Source organism: Drosophila albomicans, chromosome 2L (genome assembly GCF_009650485.2).
Source record: "Drosophila albomicans strain 15112-1751.03 chromosome 2L, ASM965048v2, whole genome shotgun sequence".
In the NCBI taxonomy this organism is placed as follows: Eukaryota; Metazoa; Arthropoda; class Insecta; order Diptera; family Drosophilidae; genus Drosophila; species Drosophila albomicans.
This window is the reverse complement of record NC_047628.2, coordinates 1,288,686-1,307,016: the sequence shown is the minus strand read 5'-3', so window position 1 is coordinate 1,307,016 and position 18,331 is coordinate 1,288,686. Positions and strand designations below refer to the sequence as shown.

Here is an 18,331-nt window from a genome sequence, read left to right as displayed (position 1 = left end):
AAAAGAATCGAATAACAAGCGTAATTTTAAAGCTAGAGCTGTGAATTTTGGTATATACAATAACAACTATAGTAATAGTGATTATAGAAAATTTGGTTGCGTTATTAAAGAAATACTTTTGTATGGGCAAAAACGCCTACTTATTAGGGGTCTGAGTTGCTTTGGCCGACAATCTGGTATATTGTACCATCTATGGTATATTTCGAATGTGGTACTATATCGATATACCAAATATACATTTTGGTATATTTTCAGTATTTTTTTTGTATATTTTGAGAAAAATACTGCAAAGTTTTGCTTTTATTCAAAATGGGTAGCTGGTATCTTACAGTCGAGCACACTCGACTGTAACTTTCTTACTTGTTTTAATTTAATTTAATTTGCTGTCCACCGTCTTTTAATATTTATTCGCGGTTTTCGTGTAATGCATGCTGTTCACAAATTTATTTTGTTTTGTCCGCGCGTCAACAAGCCCTTGCTTGGTATCGCTGGGCCACTTGATGGTACTGTCGTTAGTACGTCAACGTCCAAATATGACAAAGGTCGTCAGACCATAGAGTTGGATACACCAAAAAAACTGTCCAATGCAATATTTCAATTTTTTGCCACCCCCACTAATTTTGAAGCTAGAGTCTGAAAATTTGGTTGCAATCAGATAGTAATTGTATAAATGCTTTAGCATGTAGACAATCTGGTAAATTTTTTCCACTCTATTGTATATTTTGAATGTAGTACTACATTAATAAACCAAATGCAGCCTTTGGTATATTTTTAGAGTTTTTGCGGTACTCTGATTAAGTTTTATTCAAAATGGGTGGCGGGCATCTCACAGTCAAGCACCCTTGACGTAACCATTCTTTATTTATTAAATTTATAACATATCTACCAAAGTGTCTACCAAGGGGTTCTCTGTCCCCATCTGCCCCAAGAGAGTGATTAGAATTCAAAGTTACGCAATAAATAAAAAAACAAAGTTGCTTTTAAAATTTAATAATAATAATAATAATAATGAATTTTACGCAATATCCAAATGTAAATGATTTTTAATTTTATTGGTCAAATACAAACTTCGAAAATATAACATCGTCAGTTTTTTGGGCGGTTTATTTAGTCGTTGCTTTTTAGGTTTCTCTGCCCAGTGTGCGGCGATTGAAAAGTGCAACCCGTAGGGTATCAGAGACACAGTGTTAAGAAGAAGAAAGATCCCAACAGTTCTATGAAGAATAACTACATCATCTTCAGGCCAGGACACCACTAGCATCAAAAAGCGAGAAGCCATTTGTATTTAATCAGAGCGATTTAACTAAAATCATAATTATGATGAACTGTAGGTGTCGATTGGCCATGGGTAAGTGCTTACATCGCCGATCACTACATGGATACTTACTAAAGGACCCTATAGGAAACCAATATCGAACCACCTAGCTAATAAATGTATGCGTATTAAAGTATAAGTACAAAATAACGGCAAGCATCGCTTTCGTTTTTGTTATTTTGTGGAAAGGGCATACACAAGATTAAAGACAAAACTTCGATTACGCTTTGCATCGCTGTTTGTTTACGCGTCTTTGTTTTATTTTGTGATACTCTTTTGCTAGGTGCAGCTGTGTTTGCTGGCTGACGAAATTTTGCAAGCATGTGAGTTGAGAAGTGCAAAACGGATCCGCGATCAATTATTACGTGAGTTACGTAAATAATATATGTATGTTTGTATTATATGATTAATGTGTAAAATATAAAATAAACAGATAATAAAGGTACGAAAAGCAGTTAGCATAAAGTAAAGTTTTACAGTGGAAAACGACAATGTGCCTAAAGAAGAGGAAGTGGAAATTATGACAGAAAATCTACGTTATGGAAATAATGACAGAGGAATGCGGCCCTAAAAAAAGAAGACAATTTCGTTGGTTTTATGATCGGTGAGTATTTTAAAAGATAATTATTTAATAATCATTATCCACTTCAATCTATTAAAACTGTTTTAATCCTTTTTATTTCCAGATTCAATAGCTGGCCTTACGGCGCAAAAAAAAACAAGTAAGAAAGCTACAGTCGAGTGTACTCGACTGTGAGATACCCGCTACCCATTTTGAATAAAAGCAATATATTTTGCGGTATTATTCTCAAAATATACCAAATATATTGCAAAAATACTAAAAATATACCAAATGGTATATATGGTACATCGATATAATCCCGCATTCAAAATATACCATAGACGGCTCAATATACCAGATTGTCAGCCAAAATATCGTTTTTATACCCGCTACTCATAGGGTAGAAGGGTATTATAACTTTGTGCCGACAGGAAATGTAACAGGTAGAAGGAGGCATCTCCGGCCCTATAAAGTGTATACATATATTCTTGATCAAGCGTCAACAGCCGAGACGATCTAGCCATGTCCGTCTGTGTGTCTGAACACCTAGATCTCAGAGACTACGAGAGATAGAGCTATAATTTTTTTTCGACAGCATTTGTTATGTTTGCACGCAGATCAAGTTTGTTTCAAATTTTTGCCACGCACACTTGCGCCGCCGCATATCAACAAAATAAAAAAAAAAACATAATTTTAAAGCTAGAGTTGCGAATTTTGATGTATACAATAACTACTACTATAGTAGTTATGATTCCTGAAAATTTGGTTGCGATCAGATAAAAATTGTCGAAGTTATTAAAGAAATACTTTTATATGGGCAAAAACGCATACTTACTAGGGGTCTTAGTTGCTTTGGCCGACAATGTGGTACATTGTCCCGTCTATGGTATATTTTGAATGTGGTACTATATCGATATACCACATATACAATTTGGTATATTTTTAGTATTTTCGTATTTTGGTATATTTTGAGAATAATACTGCAAAATATATTGCTTTTATTCAAAATCTTCAAATCTCACAGTGGAGTACACTCGACTGTAGCTTTCTTACTTGTTTTATTGTATTATAAAGACCGAGACCTATTCAGTCTCTTGAATGTATTTTTCAGAATTTCTAACATATAAAAACAGGTCTTTCACAGCCAGCATTTCACTGTTTCGAAATTCATATGTATGTACATACATATGTATGTATAGTCAAAAAATGAAATACAGACAAGGTCTGGAACAAATTTACAGAGAGTGTAAGTTGAACAAAGAAACCGTTTAAGCGCATGCGTTGTGAGCACAGATATAGCCAGCAACAAAGCAAGTAACAAATTTATAGGCAAGTGCTCACTGCAATACACCTCTTTATGTTCGGTGCTCTGTGTTATTCCCAGAGAAAAAATATGTCGAGAGTAATAACATCTAATTGTATTATATTTTCATGTTTACTTTGCATGTGGACACTTACAGTATATACATAGTTTTGTTATAACAAGTCATACAAATTCTATTGCAAAGTAAAACTATAATTTCAAAAAGAGTTCAACGCAAACATAGTGGCAAACAATTATTCCAATGTTTTATCCCCAAAATTCTTTTTTAACTTTAACTGGTTATTAGGAAGTTTGTTAATGTTATAAAATAAATCAACCAAATAACAAACTTCGTTACCCTAAAGCAAGTTTCGGCTCCAAAATATTTAATAAAACTTTTTCATCTCTTTTGAAAATGAACAGGTCTAAAGGACAGATAAGAAATGACAGAGACAACAATAGTAGTTCAAGTTCAATGAAATAACAAAACGAAGCCAACCACAACAAACGAACTATTAACAGCACTGTCGTCAACGCTGTTGCCGACATTTCAATGTTAACAAAAAATTCGTTTACACTCGGAATGTTGTCTCGTCACTGCCGAAGTCGACTCCTCATGACATCAACTAAATTACAGCGATTTAGTATGTTTCGGGATCTGAAATGTATCGGTCGAGGAAGTGTCATTAGAAATCAAGCGAAATTTCCCACGAAATTACAATTTCAGCTGGAGAATTTTTTAATCTACTCTAAAAAGATAAAAACAAAATTAATGTGGAAAATTAAAAGGAATATATATATATATAAATATATACACAAAATTCAAAAATAAAAAAAACGCAAACAATAAATATATTTAAAATCAGTCAACATCAATTAAATGTTTAGTATTAAATACGTACAAAAAAATAAATTGTTTAATAAACATTTAATTAAAATAAAAATTAATAAATAAAAAATTGCCAACATTACGTAAATATTACATTAATTTATGTGAATAAATAATGAAATGCCAAAAATGTCCGATTAAATGTTAATAATTATAACATAATTTGTATAATTAGTGATGCTCAAAATTGGGCAATATTGTTAAATGTTTGTAGCTCAATCGATTTTTAACGCTTCATTTGTATTTAACAATGGAAATTGATGCCCTTGATATATATTTTGCAAATAAATTTAGCGCATGTCAAATTGGAGATTTTTCGAAAATATACTATGTAATCGTCATAATTTTAAATCCATATTTGTTCAAGTAAATATTCAACATTTTTATTGCGTTTTATATACCGTTTATTATGCATCGCCCAAAAATATTTGCTTCCAATAAAGATTCCATGGGAAACTGCACAACAAATTGTAATAAATCATGCGATAAGTGACGGCAAATTGTAAAATAATTAGATATGATATATAATTAGAATACATATGTAAATGTTTCACATGATTATAAAATAATATAATATTACTGTCAATGGAAATAAAAATGAATTTAACTATGTTAACATACTTAAATCAGCAGAAAACTTAAATCAAAGCTGTTGTGAAAATCTATTTTGAATGTCAAATTATGAGTAAACCTAAAAATGCAAAGTATTAAAAAAAATACAAGTAGAAAACGCTGACAAAAATTTGAATTAACTAGCAAAGTTTTTAATCTTCAACCTACAAAGCACACACGAAAAGCACACTCGACAGTAATTAAAGAGTGTAGCTAAGACTTTCGGCACTTTCCAAAAAAAACACTCTTTGTGGTGAGTGAGTAGTGTAAAATTTAATACTCGACACAACTTCGGAGAAAAATACTTTAAGTAGCAAACTATGCAGTACGCATAACTTCTTGCGTTGTCTTTTAAACATTGCATGTGATTCGAAAGATTGTGATACTGTGTGACAGGATTCCATTTTTCTTTGCTTTGGCCGTTTCTTAATACAGACGTGATAAACACGTGAGCTAAAAATGTGAGAAAGCACTATTCAAAACATTGTTAAAAATACAAAAACAAACCAAACAAATAGTACGGACAGACAATCCATATACATACAGAACTTTGAAATAGCAGTCCGACACATAAAAAACTAAATAACGGATTTTAAGCATATTCCTTTTTGTTAGTTGATCCTTAGCACATTATTTTTGTAAAATGGAGCATAGAGATAGGAAACAAGTTAAAACCCCGTGCGATTTGTTCAGTTTTTCAGAAATTTTGATATTTTTACATAGGGCTGCACTTTAGAATAACAGTTTTTTCTGTTCTTCCACGAAAAAAGCCGAAATTGTTTTTAATTTTATAAAAAGTGAGTTTAAGTTGGTTTATTATTTATCTACGACAATACACTATAACAATAAAAAAAAATTAAATTTTAGTGTGTAAGGGACCTCACTGGTCCAAGGTAGAAAGGAGGTCCTTTCTTGAGCTTAGGAAAGAGGAAAAATTGTATAAAAAATGTTTTACCAAAATGGTTTTCAATGACATAAATTATGAATCGAATCCCGAAAACAGTGGTCCGATACGAAAAACCACAGTTTTAGAGGACCGATGCATAGTGCTCTTCAGCTTTGTTAAACTAATACTTTTTCATCCTCTAGGGATATTAAAGCAGTGCTGAGTTGAGGAATCAGTGATGTGGCTATTGGCCAAAGACTGGTGGATATAATTTTGTATACCCGCAGTCCAGGAAAGATGCCATTGCTTGGTAAAAGACATCTCAATGCCAGGTGGGAGTTTGGCAAGTTTTACTTGAACTGGTCATTAACCAAATGACGTGATATTATTTGGACAAATGAGTCTAAACTGATGTTATTTGGTAGAAAGGTTGACCACCAGACACCGAGAACAACCTAAACCATACCCTTAAGACGCTAACCATTGTGGCCTTAAAATCATGATGCTTGTTTCTCATACAGTGGTGTGGGATCTATAAATATGATCCATGGGATCATAGGCCAACAAGTTTACGAAAATATATTGAGAAACGTCATGCTGAAGTATTCTCAGGATGAAATGCCCCTTCAATATGGACTTTTCACCAAAGCAATGATCCTAAACACACCGGCAAACTGGTGGTTTGTGGTGGTGGTTTGGCCAAGAAAAAATTAATGTAACGTCATGGCCAACACAGTTTCCAAATTTAAATCCGATTGGGAACTGAAGGGGCACTTCAAGCGTTATGTTGCCAAGAAATCCCCGACATCTTCACATCTCTGAAAAATTGCGCAGGAGTTATAGGGCCAGAATCCCTGCAATCGTTGCGAGGACTTGGTGGACTCCATCCCACGTAGGTGTGGCGCTCTAATAACCAATAAAGGCTACACAACAAATTATAAGGTCGAATTCAACTCGCAATGTAAAAGGATTTAGTTATTTATAAGATTTTTTGAAATTTATTAAATTTTTCTTTTGGCACAGCTATTTCAAAGTTGTTCATAAACCACCCAATTTCATTTGTTATTATCCATATTCGCTAAAATATTGAATTAGCCAAAGTGAAAAAAGTGTTTAATTATTAAAAATTAAATACTCTATGCTGTTATAACTAAATTTTATCTGGTAGTTGTGTTTATAACAGTATTTTTATACCCTCTACCCATAGGCTAGAAGGGTATTATAACTTTGTGTCGGCAGGAAATGTATGTAACAGGTAGAAGGAGGCATCTCCGATATATATATATATATATATTCTTGATCAGCATCAACAGCCGAGACGATCTAGCCGTATCCGTCTGTCCGCATGAACACCAAGATCTCCGAGACTATAAGAGATAGAGCTATAATTTTCGACAGCTTATGTTATGTTTGCACGCAGATCAAGTTTGTTTCAAATTTTTGCCACGCCCACTTCCGCCCCCGCAAAACAATAAAATCGAATAACAATTGAATTTTCAAGATACAGCTGCCAATTTTGGTATATACAATAATATCTATAGTGTTTATGATTTCTCCGATCAGATAAAAATTGTGGAAGTTATTAAAGAAATGGTACTTTTGTATGGGCAAAAACGCCTACTTACTAGGAGTATTAGTTGCTTTGGCTGACAATCTGGTATATTGTGCCGTTAATGGTATATTTTGAATGTGATATTATATCGATATTTTGAAAAAATACCGCAATATTTTGCTTTTAATCAAAATGGGTAGCAGGTATCTCACAGTCGAGCACACTTTCTTACTTGTTTAATTTTAAACGCACAGGTCACTAGCACTGCTATTTCAAAGTTCACAGCTGTACACATATCCCGTCGGGTATTGGTCAAGAATACATATAGATAAGTACTATATGCAATGGAGACGCATCTTCCTATTTCATATATTTTCTGTTGACACAAAGTTATACGTCGGTGATACAGATCTAAACATACCGTTTCGATGTCAGCCTGAATCTGTGCAGATCTCTGCGTACTGTTGATCCGGAAGCTTTCTTAAGGGTTGTCATCTACTTATAGGTCATGAGGTGTGTGATCGAGATTTAGTCGTCTCCGCCGCGGTCACTTTGTTTCGGTGACCTACGATTTACTGTCTTGCTCTCATTGGCCATTTCCACAATTTTATTTTCCTAGTTTGGTGGAATCTTTCTCAGTTTATTGAAGTTAGAGAAATATCGCATTGTTGGCACAAAAGGTAGTCAATATGCGCTAAGTTCGTTTACTTTTAATAGCTAAATAATGTTTAACACCAAGTAGAAACTTAAAAAGATTGTTGAAAAAATAAAAGGCATTTAACACATTTTTCGAACTGTGGTGATGTTATCACCTTGAAGTCTGAATTTTCCTATTAGTAGCGGCCAATTGACCAATTTCAACAAAATTAAGACTTCTTCGGCACCCTTGTATAATTGAGTTTACATCAGATTTCAAATTTTAACACATTTTTAAGCAGTTACAACAAGAATTATCATTAGGTGCGGACTTCCCCAAATATAGTTTATTATCGAATATACATTCATATACTTTAAGGGGCCGGAGAAACTTGGGTATTATAATTTTATGCCAAAAGGACGCATCTCCGACCGATTGGTGAACAATAATAACTACAATCTTCATGAAAAATTTCATTCAGACAAAAAAGAAATAATTTTATATAACAAAAACCGGCTGCATCTATCAAGTTTCAATTGTTTTGTTTGGCAATTTCGTAAATTTTGTATTATATTCTCTACTTAGATCAAATGCATCTGCTTCAAAGAAGCAGTTCTATGATGCAAGTGCTTACACCAAAACTGTATCACGGGAACAGCTCTTTAGAAGAAAACAAGTAAGAAAGTTACTGTCGAGAGTGCTCGACTGTGAGATACCCGCTACCCATTTTGAATAAAAGCAAAATATTGCGATTTTTTTCAAAATATACCAAAATACAAATATGTATACTAAAAATATACCAAACGGTAACACATTCAAAATATATCATAGACGGCGCAATGTACCAGATTGTCGGCCAAATAAACTAAGACTCCTAGTAAGTAGGCGTTTTTGCCCATACAAAGGCATTTCTTAAATAACTTCCACAATTTTTATCTGATCGAAGCAATTTTCAGGAATCATAACTACTATTGCTATTATTATATACAGCAGCTCTAGCTTTAAAATTACGCTTGTTATTCGAACTTGATCTGCGTGCAAGTCTAACAAATGCAGTCGAAAATTATAACTCTATCTCTTATAGTCTCTGCGATCCAGTGTTTCATACGGACAGACAGACGGACACGGACATCGTCTCGGTTATTGATGCTGATAAAAAATATATATACTTTATAGGGTCGGAGATGACTGTATAGTGTAAAATTTAGGTATACATAAGTGTTTCTTAGCTATAACAATTTATATCCGATAAAACTAAAATAATAAATACTGTAGTTATTATTGTATATATCAAAATTTGCGACTCTAACTTTAAAATACGTTTGTTTGTATGTTTATCGATTTGTGAGAGCAAAAGTGGGCGTGGTAAAAATTTGTAACAAACTTGATCTGCGTGCGAAAATAACAAGTCCTGTGGAAATTTAAAAATATAGGTTTATCTTCTACAGTCTCAGAGATCTGGTATTTTGTTGAGGCTCCCCTCGTGGTCGCTGTGGTCTACATCCCATTGTGCAGAGAGCGGAGTGCTCGAAGTGGAGTTGCGTAATAATAGATAGTCGTTTTCCTCTGATCAAGAATATATGTACATATATGTATATGTATATACTTTTCATACATTTCCTGCAGGTAAAAAGTTATAATACCCTTCTATATTTCAGTATTTTTTGGTATATTAACATAATTTGATATATTTATAGAATATAATAGCGCACTATTGAGCTTTTATTGAAAATTAATAGCGGAGAGCTCACAATCGAACACATCCGACTGTAGTTTTTTTTATTTGTTACTAATCGAAACACTAACACTGTAAAAATATATCATGTAAGCTATTACCAAACGAGAGCAAATCTTTGTGCTAAGCGATGGATATTTTAAATCTTCTAAAACAAATCGTGCGAGATTTCAATGCTTTGAGTTTTTTGATGGAGTAATACATAATGCGTGATCCAAAGAAAAATGTTGACCATCTAGAAAAATGTCTTAAAATATAAATATGATCTTTATTTTCAGCCTAGTAGAGTTTTCTTTTATAAATTTAAAAATCGTAACTACAATAATAAAGCGATAATAATCTTAATACAGAAATAATATTTAGTTAGCAATTAAAGTTTGTCGCTTGCCTGTGAATGTTCATTTAAATTTGTGCTGAATTCAAATAAATACATTTTGAAAATTCGATAATGTCGTTTTTATCTTACAATGTTTCTTATTTTTAACAGATTTTCAAATAATTATCACGTAGACAAACAACCATTGGCGATATCTTTTAGTTTTTGCATTAATTCAAGGAATATAATGCGGTGCTGCACTGAACCGTTCCCCATAAATAGTGGTTAACACAAATTAAATTAAACTTAATGAAATTTTATTTTTAATTTGGTTCCCTTCGTCACAATTTTTAAAACTCTGAGAAGCTGGGTCCAGTGAATTATGATATTATACAAAAAAATCGTTGCCCATCGTTTGAAATTGTTTAGCCATGAAACATTTTTTTTTGTCCATCCTTACTTTCCAAACAATACATTTTTTTCGTAATTTAAAAAATCTTGCCTAACAACCTTTTAATTAAAAAAAAAAAATTATTTTTCGAAATTTTGAATTTTAAAATTTTTTCGTCACGAATGATTTAAAATCGATCGCAAACTGTCATTTAAGCACTTCCAATCTAACTTCTAATCGAAGTTTTTAAGCAGATGCGGTTAGTGTGATCATGCTTACTGTTTGAAATATTATTAAATGTACTAGATACATGAACATGTTAAATGAACAAACGTTCTAGCGGTCGTTAATAAGTTGTATACATAAGAATAACACCATTTGGTAAGTTTTAAATATGTAAGTATTTAAACATCATTTGGTATGATGATAGTCTTACCTATACAACTGTGAATAAAAAGTAAGATGAGTTTGTTTGTAAAATTGAAAATCTTTATTTATTCTTCTAAATAAATTTCATCCCCTTTATGTAATTCCCTACCTAAAAAATACACTTATACCAATGGTTTTAAATCCTTTTCCCGTATAGCCATCAGCGCCTTTTTCAATTCAGATTTTATTTCCTTAATCGACTCGAAATGCGTTCGCCAAAGAGGTCTCTTGAGTTTTGGGAAGTCAGACGATGGAAAATATGGAGAATACGGTGGTTGTAGAACGATATGCGTCGGATTTTTTGGCGAAAGGGTCACAAAGAACGAATGCAGAAATTGCGCGTTCTCGGTTTAAAACGAAATTGTCTTTCAAAATCGATTTTACAGATCCTTCTGATATTTCTAAGGTATTTTTATTGTTAAAGTCTTTTACAGTAAACCGACGATTTTTGAGCACTAATTAATTTACTTCATTAACGTGTTGGTCATCCGTTGACGTCGAAGGTCGTCCGCAGCGCTCCAAGTCGCTTTTAACGACCATGTACCATATAGAAATTTTTTCTGCGACATGGTATGAATCCCCAAAGACCTTCTGCAACATTATCAACGTTTTGGAAGACGCAATTTCATTCCGCAAAGTTCAAACTTTTTTTAAAAGAGTTAAATGGTGTTTGTACATACCAATATAGGCGACCATGTAGATACATAGACGCATACATACAAACAAAAGCACAGCGCGACTGAACTGAATGTCTGACGTACACTGCACATTGGGATGAAAGGCCTTTATTTTGGCAAAAACCTAAAAAGTTCATGTTAATATATCAATAATGTTGCAATTATTTCAAGCTTAGAAATGTCCCTAGACATCGAAAATATTTAATTTGAATTTTATTGCGCAGCCCTCGTCTTGCACCAACTGTTTAAAGTCAGCTGTTCTTGCCACGTGGTGCGTGCAAGCTTGCTGACTAGTCAAGTTTCTTAATGTTGGCGTTGTCATATTTTTAAACAGTTGGCTTATTAAAATACCTTAAATTGGAAAATGTTCTTCATGGTATGTAGAAAATATTTGTATAAGTTTTTAATTATATTTGTTTTTGTGTTGTCATGTTTTTAATGAAATACGTAAGCAATATGGCAATGGTTCTAACCTTAAAATATTTGTGTTTCGTGGAGCATATCTAGCAAGATACAACAGGTTTCAAATAACAACTTATGTGGTAGTATGAGTTATTATGTGTATATTCAGGTAGCATTTAATTAATTTGCGGGAATTTGCGCGGGGGTTAAATATTTCAATAGATACAAGCAAGGTTTCTCTTCGTCGGGGTGACTAACTAAAAATTTGGCTGGATTCAAATCGCAATGTCAAGGCCTCTTTTGACTGGGTAATTCCAAATGATTTTCCAGAAAACGATTTAAAGGTAATTAAAAAAAAAAAAAAAATAAAAACTAAAAAAAATAAAAAAAATAAAAAATCCGAAATTCACAAATAATATAAGCAGCAAATTCTCCAAGTTTCAACTTTCTAGCTTTAAAATTACGGTTATGGCCAAAATAAAGGCATTTCATCCCAATGTGCACTGCTTGCTGCGTTGGGGTTCTAATCGCAGCGCTCGGCTCTTCTGGGGTCGCAATAATGCTATTTCGAATGTACGTTTTCGCTTCATGACATGTATTATGTGGTTAGTGGTACTACATTCAAAATATGTCATATAGTGAAAAATATACCAGATTGTCAGCCAAAGCAACTAAGACCCCGCTGCAGTAGGCGTTTTTTTTCCAAATGAAAGTTTTTCTTCAATAACTTCTACTTTTTTTATCTGCTCGCAATCAAACTTTCAGGAATCATAAAGACTATAGGTATTATTGTAGGTATCAAAGTACTCGCCGTAAAATTAATTGTTAATAGATTTTTGTCGATTTGCGAGGCGAAAGTGGGCGTGGCAAAATTTTGAAACAAACTTGGCAAGTATAGCAAGTGATGCCGAATAAAAGTATTTTGCGTGCTCCGGTTTTCAATTTTCATTTTAGTTTTAGGACAAAAACCGACTTTTTCGCTCTTAGGTGCTTTGGTTTTCACAAGTTTTTGGTCATCGTTTTGCTCTTTAAACGTTTCACTCCTTACTGCTGAAACAGCTGACAGAGTAGTCAAGCGAGTATGTGAGAGACAGATAGTTCTTTTTCCTGGACTTTTTCTACTGTAAATTAACTGAATAGCAAAAGGCAACAGTCTTTGAGTTTGTAATCTAAAAAGTTCGTCGCATTTGTATCTAATCAAGATATCAAGTTTCAGTCAATCAAGAATATACATATGTATGTATATACTTTATAGGAGATACCTCCTTCTACCTGTTACATTTCCAGCCGGCACAAAGTTCTAATATCCTCTTACCCTATGGGTAGCGGGTATAAAAAGCTAGTCACTACTTACTTAACAATAGCAATAAATGTTACAGATTCAAGATTCTTAATATTCATAAATTATCATAAGAACTAGGGGTGCCGAGTGCACCTAGTGATAACTTGGCCTAGTGTTTAGCTTGTTTGACTGTGAAGTGGGTGGAATGGGTGAGTTTACCGTGGTATGTCCACAAAATGGGAACAAGTTAAGTTAAGTTGGACTCTTTTCGCCGTTTGCTACAGTAGCAGTCCATTAGGACTCTGTCCCTTTAGGAACTTTAAAAAGTGTTTTGTGATTCGATTCATAAAGTGAACATTGCAGCTTTATTTTTGTGGTTGTGTTTGCGTATTTCCTTTTGTGTATTCGTTCTTGCTTGCAGTGAGACGGAGTTCTCTCTCTCTCCCTCTCTCAATTGACAGAATTCCGTAATTGGCAATCTCTGCTCAGACTTCTAGCGCTCTTTCTTATATTTTTATGTAACAGTTAGAACGAGGCATCTCCGACCCTATAAAGTATATATATTCTTGATCAGCATCAATAACCGAGACGATCTAGCCATGTCCGTCTGTCCGTCTGTGTGTCTGTATGTCTATCTGTCTGTCCGTATGAACGCCTAGATCTCAGAGACTATAAGAGATAGAGCTATAATTTTCGTTTTTTTGTTCGACAGCATTTGTTATGTTTGCACGCAGATCAAGTTTGTTTCAAATTTTTGCCACACCCACTTCCGCCCCGGCAAATCAAAAAATCGAATAACAATCGTAATTTTAAAGCTAGAGCATTTTGGTGTATACAATAAAAACTATAGTATTTATGAGTCCTGAAAATTTCATTGCGATCAGATAAAAATTGTGGAAGTTATTAAAGAAATACTTTTGTATGGGCAAAAACGCCTACTTACTAATGGTCTGAGTTGCTTTGGCTGACAATCTGGTATATTGTGCCGTCTATGGTATATTTTGTATGTGGTACTATATCGATATAACAAATATACCGTTCGGTATATTTTTAGTATTTTTGTAGTATTTTCATTATATTTGAAAATAATACCGGAATATTTAGCTTTTATTAAAAATGGGTAACGGGAATCTTACAGTCGAGTGTGCTCGACTTTCTTACTAGTTTTTTAAATTTGCAATGATAGACGCATTTCATTTTCTAGCCCTATAAGCCCCAATTGTATAAATATTAAAAAAAAAAGCTAAGTTGGATACTATTTTTTGGGGTAAGTGGTAGGTTTAATTTCAAATATGACCTCAAGAAGTGTGTACTAATTGTAGTTTACCTGTAAATCAAACAAAGGTAAATAAATGCCTCAAGGCACTCTTGAGGCTTTAAGTCAATTTTTACATATATGAGTTTATTCTTATTTTTGATTATGGTACTCAAAAAAACAATTTTTATTTGGATAGAGATTGCATTGTCCAACCTGGTTGTGAAGTTCGCTGGGATGATGGTGACGGAAATTTCCGATCATAATCACGGAAAGTGCGACCGCGTTTATGCTTGATTTGATTGATTCCCGAAACTCCGAAAGCCACAACAATTTGTCTGTGCTCTTGTTTTCCTTTTTAATGCGCCTGTAAAAAACATACGATTTTGTCGCTGCCATATCAAGCAAATGGTAAAAAATTCGTGTCATGGCATCTTGTGTTTTTGCTCAAATATGATAACGACCCATAAGTTCTCGACTGTGAGATACCCGCTACCCATTTTGAGTAAAATCAAAATATTGCGGTAATATTCTCAAAATTTACCAAAGCAATATACGACAAAATATTTAAAAATAGTAAAGCCATGTCAAATTGTATATTTGGTATATTGATGTCGTACTACATTCGAAATATACTATGCAAGATATGTATACCAGATTGTGAGCCAAAGCATATAAGACCCCTAGTAAGTGGGCGTTATTGCCCATACAAAAAAAATATTTCTTAAATAACTTCGACTAGTTATTATTGTAATTCGCGACTCTAGCTTTAAAATTACGCTTGTTATTCGATTTTTTCGATTTGCGGGGGCGGAAGTGGGCGTGGCAAAAATTTGAAACAAACTTGATCTGCGTGCAAACATAACAAATGGTGTCGAAATGAGGGCTCTATCTCTTCATACGGACAGACGGACATGGCTAAATCGTTTCGGCTATTGATGCTGATCAAAAATATATATATACTTTATAGGATCGGAGATGCCTCCTTCTACCTGTTACATACATTTCCTGCCGGCACAAAGTTATAATACCCTTCTACCCTATGTGTAGCGGGTATAAAAATAAACTTCACTTTTACTCTGTTACTCACGAGTAATGTTCTGCACACCACTGAATTCTATCACTGAGAGCCCGAGTTTGGCCTTCTACTCTAGCTTTTATCTATGTAGGTCAAGGCTTTGGCTCTGCTAACTCGCTTTGTTTTCTTTTTTCCTAAATTTGCACATGCGCTGTTAACTCGATTGGCTCTGCAAACGTTGCACATGCGCTGTTAGCTCGTCACAGCTGGCTCTATCTGAGTGACCTTATGTTTCGATTGAATGAGTGAAAACGTTCTGGTATATACTCTTGTTATTTTTGTTGACGCGCATTTTGTAGCGTCACAACACGTTGGTAAAAGTTCGAGGGAATTATTGTGTGAAGCAAAGTTAAATTTTTTACATTGCAACATTTGGCCCAAATGTGGACATCAATAAATTAACTCTTTATCCACCCACGATTTCCCGTAATATTTCAACTATTTACGAGACACACTTCAGGCTCGATAAAAATTTGAAATAGTTTGTAAACCTATACCCGCCACCCGATAGGTTATAAGGGTATTATGACTTTGTACCTGCAGGCAATTTATATAACAGGCATAAGCACGAATATCCGAGCCCATGAAGTATATATATTCTTTATTAGCGTCTGAGACTATATAGCCATGTTCGTCTAACTATCTGTCCGTAGGATCATTTAGATCTTCGAGACTATAAGAGGTCGAGCTATAATTTTTTCCACACAGATCAAGTTTATTTCAAAATTGAAAGCATCGAGTAACAAGCTTAATTTTGAAGATAGAGATTTTTGTTATATACTATAACAACTGCAGTATTAATGATCCCTGAAAATTTGGTAGCTATCGCATAAAAGATGTTTGAGTTATTTAAGAAATATTTTTGTATTGCAAAAATTTATTTAGTAGTTGCAATTCATTTTCTTGTGTTTTGGTCAGCACTTAAAAGAGACTAAGTTCTTAACATATTTGTATTGCACTATCGATATCTATTGTAGGATAACCAGATGCATATGTAACAAATCCCCTCAGATGGCACCGTACTAATTAATGTTCTTAATGCCTAGTGTTGTATGTAGTACATGAAGTACTGTTTTGACTTTGATAGTGGTGCTACAGTTTACCCAATTTCTGTTGCATAAGACTTCGTAGGGGTATCGCTTCTTTTGACGAGTCACACAGAGCCATGTATTCTGCTTTCGTGCTAGACAATGCAACTGTACGCTGCTTTCTGCATTGCCAAGAGATTAATGCATTTGCCAATTTAAAAATGAAACCTGTAAAGCATCTTCTTGGTACTCTTGAAGCATCGCAATACTCTCTTAACAGATATCAAGTTTGCATGCCATAATTTGCTTTGAATTGGCTCAAGACACTTACTGCGTGCGCAGTATCAGGACGCGTTGAAGCTGGCAACCACATTAAGGCACCAACTAAGCTCTGCTAGGTGATCTTCGATACTTCTGATTTGTCTTGTTCTGTTTTTAACACACATTTCGGTTGATAACTTCCAACTCTTCCATGTTGAACTTCTTCAGTCTGTCCGTTATATTATTGGCACATCGCAAACCTATTATTTTCTTTGCTCTGAGAAAACTTTATTTCCTGGACAATACACCAACTAACCCATGTCTTTGATTTCAAAATTGTCAGACAATTCAGACTCCAATTGATTTACCATTTGTTTATTTATTACTTGCAACGATCAGGAAATTCACGTAGAGCGCCACTATGAGAACACCGTTTCCTTCCTTCTTTAGGTACACGAATGGAGGCTTTTTCCTTCCATTTGATGCCTAGTTTTTTGTAGCAATAACGACCGCTTTGCTTTAAACCCTGTATTGGCTTTTTAACTTACAAACGGGTCCGTGGCGATATTTAGTTTTTCTTTGCTGCTCAATATTTGATAAAACTCTGATGTAAAGTTCCTCATCAATGTCCTTATTCAGGAATGCGATCTTGATCGTGAGAGCAATGGTTGGTTTTATAGATCCAATTCTAATTACTGGGGTATATTTCGTATGCTACTCGACATGACGCCCAACAATTTTCCAATTTTGATTTTTACATAACGCACTATAATCCATCACAAATTTCTAATTCCATTCTGATGCATTCGGCCCGTATAGAATTCGCTTCAAAGAATTCATCATTAAAAGCTGATCTGGTTGGATCTACTGGTACCTGTTGTACACTGGTGGTCTTAGGTTAGATGCACTCATAGTTGAAGTAGATATGCAAAAACATTTGATATTTAATGATAATTTAAATATAATTGTGTCTTAAACAAATTTTCCTAAACCTACATAAAATAAGGTAATTTTTTAAAATTTAAAATTTTAGTTGGTGTTAAAAATTGATTCACTAAAAACAAAAAATAATTATTTCTGTAATAACTTCGAAATCCGGTCCTTCATTGAATGATACAAGGATTCTATGTAGTTCAAGGAAAACTCAGTCCGAGCACATTAGGTTAGGTTAGGTTAGACCGGCCGCACCTGCTAGGGGCGAAGCATAGATCAGTAGAGGTCCATAGCTGTAACGGAGGAGGGTGTCTTCGTGTCAGAAGTCGCACAGTATGGATGCGTTTTTTGCAAAGGCCAGCAGCATCCTAGGTGATAGCCGAGAAACATCACGAAGTTCGTTATGAAATGGCGAAACACGGTATTTCATTCGGAGCCTGGAGATCTACAGAGAAGATGCTCAAGTGTTTCCCTGACTCCGGACACTTTGCATTTCCTACACTGGTCACTGTTCGTGATGCCCATCTTGACAGCATGGACAGCCGACAAACAGTTGCCAGTTAAAATGCCGAGCATTAGTCTGCAGACTTTCCTTGAAAGCTGCATGACGAAATTGGTTAGGTTATTGTTTATTGAAGCACACATAAGCCTTGCAGTTTTACACGAGTTGGTTGGTTGAAGTTGGCCAGCTCGCGTCCCACTGAAGTCTTGAGTGCACTTCAATTTCTGTGCCTAGAGTTTGCAGGGATATCGGAACATTGTACATATTACCGACATCGAGCCCAACC

General features: G+C 34.2%; 1 protein-coding gene across 1 annotated transcript in view; it reads left to right on the top strand.

The window, feature by feature from the left end:
- Positions 1-4,991: 4,991 nt before the first annotated feature.
- LOC117564109 (trissin receptor) overlaps positions 4,992-18,331 on the top strand; it is a 64,175-nt gene continuing 50,835 nt past the window's right edge. The window contains exon 1 of the mRNA XM_052002020.1: positions 4,992-5,142. The gene's annotated coding sequence lies outside the window, so the exon portion shown is untranslated. The remainder of the gene's footprint in view (positions 5,143-18,331) is intronic.